Source organism: Zootoca vivipara, chromosome 5 (genome assembly GCF_965207765.1).
Source record: "Zootoca vivipara chromosome 5, rZooViv2.hap1.1, whole genome shotgun sequence".
NCBI lineage: Eukaryota > Metazoa > Chordata > Lepidosauria > Squamata > Lacertidae > Zootoca > Zootoca vivipara.
Window position 1 is genome coordinate 37432120 of NC_142588.1, and position 9081 is coordinate 37441200.

The following is a 9081-nucleotide window of genomic DNA, read 5'->3' on the forward strand; positions in this document are numbered from 1 at the left end:
AATAATAATGACAATAAGAAGAATAAAAATACACAGTATAAACAAATGCTAGTATTATTATTGACAATAATTCTAAATGGATAACAATCTAATATAAACAATTTAATATAAATATGTGTGAGATCAGCTTTCCCCAGACTGGAGCTCCTCAGATATTTCAGACTACAAGTTCCATCATGCCTGGCCATTGGCCATGCTGACTGGGGCTAATGGAAATAGGGGTCAGGATGTGGGGATTGGGTTGGGAAAGTCTGGTGTCAGGGGTACTTTGTTAGTAGAATCACATTTTCTAATGGCTCTGACTTCAAATTGCTTTTAATAATGAGCATGATTATATATGTATCAGAGGTTCTTCTAAAGTGAAGCATCTTCTAGGGATTTGTCTCAGTTTTTGATTATTATTTTTAATTGCACATTTAAAAATACCTGAAATGGCAAAAATGCAAGTCTAGTATAACCATAAATATTAGATTAAAGACCCATTATAATACTAATTCAAACATGAGGATTACACTTCTGTCTGTTTTATAAAGCACACCATGCTTAATCCAAATTTCTCAATAAATCATCATCTGAGCTCAACAACACCATCTGACTATTCATTTCTAACAATGAATGGATATGTCAGAATGTCTTTCCAAATTGGATCTTGATTTCATCTTTAGTAGGAATTCCCAGCAGTCCAGAAGGTCTGATGAGTGCACGTGGTTACCGAATTCTGTCAGGAATTCATTCATTTCAGGCCCCGTGGCAGTTCCATAGCCATGCTCCTAAACTTTTCTCTATGAAAATCTATAGAAATGGATGCATGCAACAGCAAAACTCTGTTTGGTCAGAAGCTAGAAAGCTTTTCAGCTGCTCACCAAAAAACAAACATGGGTCAGGTTTCAAAAGACAGTGTGAGAATAACTATGCGCATGTAGGATGTTTGTAACTCCCTTCCCAATGCAGCCTCTTGTTCTCCTGAAAAGCTGCTCCTGAGATCTGGGGCTACAACTAGTAGCAACTGCAAAAAGGAAGTCGACAAGCTATGGATAAAAGGGTTTTCAAATAATGCATGGTGCTCTTTAGATCTGAGACGTAAGGTATTTTGATCATGTACTGACTCCCCAAGCTAGCCAGGAATATGGACCAAAACCAGAACTTAGTGGCAGGCTAATTCCCCTTTATATAACATACAGTGGCACAGAGTTGCACCCAGCATTAGGGGGCGGGCATTGAACATGCATGATGTCACACGTGTGACACCCCTCAAACCTGGCCAGCCCAACTTGGCCCGCCACCCCCACCCACCCACCGCAAGCTGCCTTAGCTTTGTGAAAGGGATGCACAGGGCAAAGATTATTTGCCCTGCGCGTACCTGGCAATCCTCAAAAGGACATGGCAGGGCCAGTCTTTGTTCTGGCATGTCCTTTTGAGGATCACAGTGGAATTTTGGGGGGAGCCCCCTTCTTGAAAATAAATAATAATAATAATAATAATAATAATAATAATAATAATTTATTTATACCTCATTCATCTGGCTGGGTTTCCCCAGCCACTCTGGGCGGCTTCCAACAAAATATTAAAATACAATAGTCCGTCAAACATTAAAAGCTTCCCTAAACAGGGCTGCCTTCAGATGTCTTCTAAAAGTCTGGTAGTTGTTTTTCTCTTTGACATCTGGTGGGAGGGCGTTCCACAGGGCGGGTGCTACTACTGAGAAGGCCCTTTGCTTGGTTCCCTGTAACTTGACTTCTCGCAGTGAGGGAACCGCCAGAAGGCCCTTGGCACTGGACCCCAATGTCCAGGCAGAATGATACTATTTATACTATTTGAGCATGGTTTAATTTTTATAGGTATGGCAAATGAATGGGTATTCCCAACCCCCAGGTATTTCATGAACCTGCTATTAAGTCCCTTAGGGCACAATCTAAGGAGGGTTGGGGTTAGGATCCAGCAGATTTCTGGCTGAGCTGGGACATTTCTGGTGCACCCAAATTATGCTGGCTTAACTCCCTCATCCCAGTTTAGTCAGAGATACGTTGGCTTATCTTCCCCTTCCTGGCTCAGCTGGGACCCAGAGAGTTGAACCAAGCCTGGAAAACTTTCAGTTAGTGTAAGCCCTGAAAAAGATGCATGGGGAGGTGTTTGTGGGTGTAGGTGGGCTCAGCTAGCAGTAGCCACACTCCTACTGGCTTCCTATACTAAGGACTTCTCTCTAAGTTTGAAAGAATAATGCAAGCTATGAACCCTAATGGAGAACTTTCTCTCTAAAGGTCAGTAAGCCCTACAACAAAATGTTGTGGTGAATCAACAAAATGGAATAAAGTATGGTCTGAATTCAGCTTGTCAGTTTAGATCCTGGAAGATTACTGTTGGGGTGTTTTCATTGTTGTTGCTTTCTAAAACAATTCATTTGATTATGCTTTATTATTTTGGGGTGGCCCCATTTCATCTTCAAACTGCTAAGCACCTAAGTTTGTGATCTGAGGGGGTTGCTAATAATAATCAAGAACCAGGAAATGAAAGCCACTAGGGAAATTGAGTAATTAACACATTTTTAGTCAGTTGCAATCTCTGACATGAAGACATCAATTAAAGTGTAAATGTAACAGCTAAAAGAAATAACTTCTCAATGTTCAAGCCCAAAATAGTTAAATCTGAAACAATTATAGTTTAATTTGCATATTACCAAAACCCCAATTCAGGAGCCTTGTTGAGTTCTAGAGAGAACTATAAGATAAATTACAACTTAATAAATAAAAGCTACCACTGAATGTTAGAGGGAGAGGTTTTCTCTTCACTCCCCATCACCATAACAACCAGAACCGAAATAGCCTGCAAAAAGAAACAAACAAGCCTGGCCTTAAATCTCACTGGTTAAAATTGACCCCTACTAATTAAACCAATTACAGCTTGTTGCTTCTAAGCAATACATTAGTTTTCTACAATACATGGCCTGAAAACTGTGCAAATAATATTCCTGCCACTTCTTTTTTACTTTTTTGGTCTTTGGAAAAAGTGAAAGCCCAGAGATAGGAGATGCATGGTACTTTTTTGCTCATGCAACAGAACTTCCCCCTCCTCTCCTCTGCAGCTACCTGAGCACTCTTTGTGACAGACATCCTCACTGAAGATGGGTGCTGGGTAACATGGCCTTTATTTGGGGTGTGTTACTTACTAGATAAAACTCTCCCTGTTGCTGCCAGCAGAAGTATAGCCTTAACTGTTTGTGGTGGTATTGAACACCAGCAAAGGTATTTTATTTCTGTGAAGACTGCCCAGCATCCATCCTCTCCCCTCCCCAAGGTTCAAAGTATGAGGTGGGATCAAAACAGTACATTTATCTAATTACACTCTAGGAGGGTTTAAAGCTTGATGGTTTCACAAGTGAGGAACAAACCTAGTTTAGAATGCAAAATCTTTGCAGCACAGAGAAGCTCTTATCAAACCAAGTCTTAAGCAGACTTTTCCCTCCTAGAGTGGCTATCAGATTTCCTAACCAGAAATTGAGCCCTTTCTGGGATTTAACTTCTCAGGGAGAATGCTTCTCTATAACCAGGCCTTTGGCTGATTAACATTGTAAGTCTTCCAAAATGTGTGGGGTGTTTTTTTTGGGGGGGGGGGTATTGGCTTGTTTGTCCTGAACCCCTGGCTTACCTGGCAGCAAGTCAGAATGTCAAGTTCAAAGTCTGGAGGGTCAACCTACATAAGTGAAGTCCAAAATCCAAAGTTCAAAGCCCAAAGGTCAGAGTTATTCCAAGTAGCCAATTCTGAACTCCCCCAGTCAGGATATAGTCCAGAATCAAACCCAGTCCCATAGAGGTCCAGGAGCATCAACATGGGCATTTGGGCAGACACAGCACCTCAGCACTGCTTCCCTTCTGTACATTGCATGCTGATTCCAGCATCTGGGCTTGATGAGACATGTGACCCTCACCTGCTCCAAGCCTCCTCTCAGAGCCAACAAGCCCCATCTGGCCAGCTAGGGAGCTGGGCTGTGAGCCCTTGCCTGCCTTAGCTTCCTAGAGTGCCCCTCCTGCTGCTCCCTACACCCCAGAGCCTGCTGTGTTCATGGAGATGGATTCTACTGCTCTGGTGCCTGTGTATTGACCTCCACCCCCCTCGCCATCCTCCGTCATCCGGTGAGTACTTCCTTCCCCATCCCCTGCTTGCCCTGGTGTGTCCCAGCCTGGCTACACCCCTCGCCAGGATCTTCTTCCTTCTCACCGACATCCTGTCAGTTCATCACATTGCTTTTGTTTTATTAGATGTTTTGAGTTCTCATTTTGAATCTTTATGCTGTGAACCATCCAGTGATCTTCAGATGAAGGGCAGTAGACAAATTTAATAAATAAGAATAATACAAAGCAACCTCCGTCAGTTGCTAGGGTCCCAGTTCCCTGGCATGGGCCACGAGAACTGACAACCCCCAGCCATTGGTTTATCTGACTGTGGCAGTCATTTTAGCCTATACAATATTCTGGAGTGGTGCCCCTAAGTCAAAATGACTGTTTGCAGCTGTCACTACAAAGTAACTGCACAACTGGAAGTCCACCAATGTAAGATTGGTGCTCCCCAGACAGTCTGTCAAATCTGGAGCTGACCCTGAACTGAGTTCAGTAGATGATTTTAAGGTTCCCATGCTTCACTCCAAACAGCACTAAGAAATGAGCTGGACTTACTTTTGAGTAGCCATGCTTAGAGCATTGTGCTGCACAGCAAAACTATAACCTCAGCTTACTTAATATATTGTTGGAGGACCTTTGAAAAAGCAAAAACACTTCTTGGTTCCTCAAGAAATAGATCTATGAGTAGCCAATTGTTAATGGAGAAGTTTATATGGATTTTTCAAGGTGCCCTAAACATGTCAAGTGACCGACAGAAGATGGATTGCTTTGTAATCTCTCTGTTGTGCTCTTCTTCTGAAGCATTTAGCTCTGGAATCTGGGTTACACTAACCCTTAGAATGACCCAGTACAGCCGTGCTTGTGTTCTGCCATTTATCATGGTCATTGCATATCATAGCTGCAAAGCAGATAAGGCTGGGAAAGCATTTGCTTTGCCTCCCCAATGTTTTCCTGGAGTCTTTAAGCCACTGCATGGTGAATGCTAGTGAAGCCTTTTTATACCTAGGATTTCCTTACTGAAAATTGAGCAAACAACAGCGCAACTGTTTTGTAGCCCAGTTTATCCAGATGGCAAGTCCCATCTCGCTTCCCACTAGGGTGAAGCTTATGATCTGGGTTTGTCGCAGTAGCTCAGCAAATCTAAGGGCTTCTAGTCTCAGCTGACAGGGTGGGTTAACAGCACGGCCCTGCACTTCTGCTAGAAGGTTGTCACTAAATTTAATAGAGGTCAGGGAGGAAGGACGAGAGGGGACTCAAATAGCTATAAAGCTGCAAAAAGAGTGAATGTTTGCAATGGGGAAACTTGCTGCAGTACAGGGATGCCATATTGCTTAAGCAGCAACTGTGGTTCACCAGCAAGTAAGAACAGGAAAGGCCCAGTACCAGCCAACAGAGTGAAGGATGCAAGAAACTGGGATTCATCCTACCCAGTAGTCCCTGGTTTTACTATATTGAAATCTAGGCAGGCTGAACAATGATTATGGTTACGACCACTGTTTCTTTTGGTTAGAGTAGCTGTGCTCTTACCTCTGCGTGAAAAGTGAAAAGCAAAACTAAAAAATAGAAAAAAATCAATAGGGGTAGCTTTTCCTATCATTGCATCTTCTTCACGTCAGGAAAAGATGCCCTTGGGTTGGAGGGCTGTGGATTTGGTTCATGCAGAAGCTGATTAGGGATGGGCTGAGCAGCTGATTTCATCCCTTTTCAGTCTTGCTGGCACTCAGTCACAGGTCAGTTCCCCCCCCCATCCCTAGGAAAGAGCAGTACAGTGGTACCTTGCAAGACGAATGCCTCGCGCAACGGAAAACTTGCAAGACGAAAGCATTTTGCAATGTTTTTGGCGCTTCGCAAGACAAAGTTTTCTATGGCCGCACTTCGCAAGATGAAGTTTTTCGGCAGTTTTTTGGTTTGGTTTTGTTTTTTTGCTGCGGCAAACCGCGCTTTGCAAGACGAAATTATCGCAAGACGAAGCAACTTGCGGAACGAATTACTTTGGTCTTGCGAGGCACCACTGTATATTGCTAGAGCTTGGGGTAGCAGGAGTTGGGAGTTACGTGACAGAGCATGATGTTCGACGTCTGTTTGGATTCAAGGCTGTGCCTATGGGAGAAGCAAGACGCTCTTGGGGTGATTATGCGGTGAACCCCTCTATCATAGGCTCAGGTTGTATATATGTGTAAATAAACCGTATACTTTGGCCACCTCATGAGAAGAGAAGAATCCTTGGAAAAGACCCTGATGTTGGGAAAGATTGAGGGCACTAGGAGAAGGGGACGACAGAGGACAAGATGGTTGGACAGTGTTCTCGAAGCTGCGAACATGGGTTTGACCAGGCTGCGGGAGGCAGTGCAGGACAGGAGTGCCTGGCGTGCTATGGTCCATGGGGTCACGAAGAGTCGGACACGACTAAACGACTAAACAACAACAACAAAACCGTATATCATACAGATGCCCTCATAAAGAAACACGAATCCTGGAACCCCTGGAATCATGCACTGCTCAGAGATTAGGATGGTGTGCAACAGCACTTTTAAGCACAATCGAATCTCCCGGTATGACAAATTCTTCAAGTATGCTTGTGTTTAAGAAGTGAGAGGCCATTGTTATGAAAGGCAATTGGCTCACATTTAAACTGGCACCCTGCATGTTTTGAAAGCTGCAAATTTAAGGGCTTGGGTGACTCACCTTTTCCACCCTATACCTCCCAATATACCCCATGCATTCCTTCCATTTTGAGTTATAACCACTTGCAGTATTCTGTCTGTATTATAGTGCAGGTTTTGAAACATGTTATTCTGTAGAGAGCCAGCTGCATCTTTGAAACTGTATAAATACAATACAGTACTGATCATTATTCAGCCCCAAGGCCTCCTTTGCTTCTGTGGGAGACAGAATTCCCTGTGTGAAAAATACATGTTTATTGTTCTAAAAACACCATGCTTGGGATCTAGCATTTCCTCTGTTTCAAATGAGCAGCAAAAAAGTAACTTCATCTGTTTTGTAACTTCAAAAGTGTGGATTTATTTCTATTCAAATATTTTGCACGTAGCCTGAAGATACCGGTATGTATTAATCAGTATGGCTAGAGAGGTAGAAACAGCAGTTTATTTACCACTCTTAAGGAGAAACAACCTTCGTTGATTAAATGCAATGAACTGAAAGTTAAATATAGGCTTCTGTGTGCTGCCATTGTGGAAGGCCTTTTGTATTTCTTTGTTTAACAGTCATCTGGAATTTTTTTTCCCTTAAAGAGAGAAATAGAGAGAGAAAATAATTCTACAGCAAGCAGCCAGAGCATAGGCTAGGTTACCCCTCTCAGGAAAAAAAAAGTCCAGTAACAAATGAGAATGAGGTTTTATAACTGAATGCAATAGTGCAGGGGTTCCTAAACTATGGTCCTTGGACCACCAGTGATCTGCAAGCGTCGCTCAGGTAGTTCATGGCGTGTCTTTGAATAATGGTGGGAGCAGCAGCTGTGAGCGGCAGGAGCAGAGGCTACCCTGTTGTTTTAAGAACACAGCACAAAGGAACAGAAGGGATTAGGAGGAGCTGCAAAGTGAGGGGAAGCAATGAAATGCAAATAAATAAAGAAGCAATAAAAATACAATTAAAAATAAAAAAGCATTTAGCAATTGCTACCACAGGCAGGGAAGTCATGAAGTGGTCTGTCAAGACCCCCAGCAATTTTCAGATCGACCCGGAGGGAAAAAGTTCATATACTTCCCAAGTCTTCTGGGCACAAATCTTAGTTCACATTCTGCGTTACTCAAATGCCAACTTTATGAAACATTGTACAGAAGCAATTGCTGTTTATATTATTGATAGGCATTGTTTTCAACTTAAACCTTTAGAGCTATTTTCATACTCAAGGCTGCAGTGGATTCTGGGAGCCAAGTCCATAGGCCACAATGGTCACCTGCTTCTGAGTGAACATGCATGGAATTTGCACTGCACAAGTGGGATGATGATGATGATGATGATAATTTATATGTACCCCACCCATCTGGCTGGGTTTCCTCAGCCACTCTGGGCGGCTTCCAACAAAAATTAAAATACATTAAAATATCACACATTAAAAACTTCCCTAAACAGGGCTGCCTTCAGATGTTTTCTAAATGTCAGGTACCGGTAGTTGTTTATCTCTTTGACATCTGATGGGAGGGCATTCCACAGGGTGGGCGCCACTACTGAGAAGGCCCTCTGCCTGGTTCACTGTAGCTTTGCTTCTCACAGTGAGGGCCATAAGGCAGGGTTGGGTTATCTGAGACCCTCTAAGGTAAAGGATGCCTGGACGGTTAAGTCCAGTCAAAGGTGACTGTAGGGTTGTGGCACTCATCTCACTTTCAGGCCAAGGGAGCCAGCGTTTGTCCACAGACAGCTTTCCGGGTCATGTGGCTGGCATGACTAAACCGCTAATGGCGCAGCAGCACACCGTGACGGAAACCAGAGTGCACAGAAATGCCATTTACCTTCCTGCCATAGCAGTACTTATTTATCTACTTGCATTGGCGTGCTTTCAAACTGCTAGGTTGGCAGAAGCTGGGACCGATCAACGGGAGCTCACCCTATCACAGGGATTGGAACCGCCAACCTTCTGATCAGCAAGCTCAAGAGGCTCAGTGGTTTAGACCACAGCACCACCCGCATCCCTATAAGACCCTCTAGACCCAGCTAGCATGGTCAAGAATTAGGGATGATGGGAGTTGTAGTCCCAACAAGAGCTTGGAATGCAGATACCTAGCAGACTGCTGCCTCTATTGATTTTTGCATTCCTCAGGTGGGATCCTGCTGGAAATACCATAGCCATTGAATTGCCATCTGGAAATCTTCTAGAATGTAAAATTCTAAAATCTCTTGCAAAAACCCAGTCATATAGTCAAAATTGAGAGGTTCTCAATTTTCAGCAGCAAACAGTTCCTTAGCAAGCCTCTTAGAAAGTATCTATAGCATTGCACCACTATTTCTAATA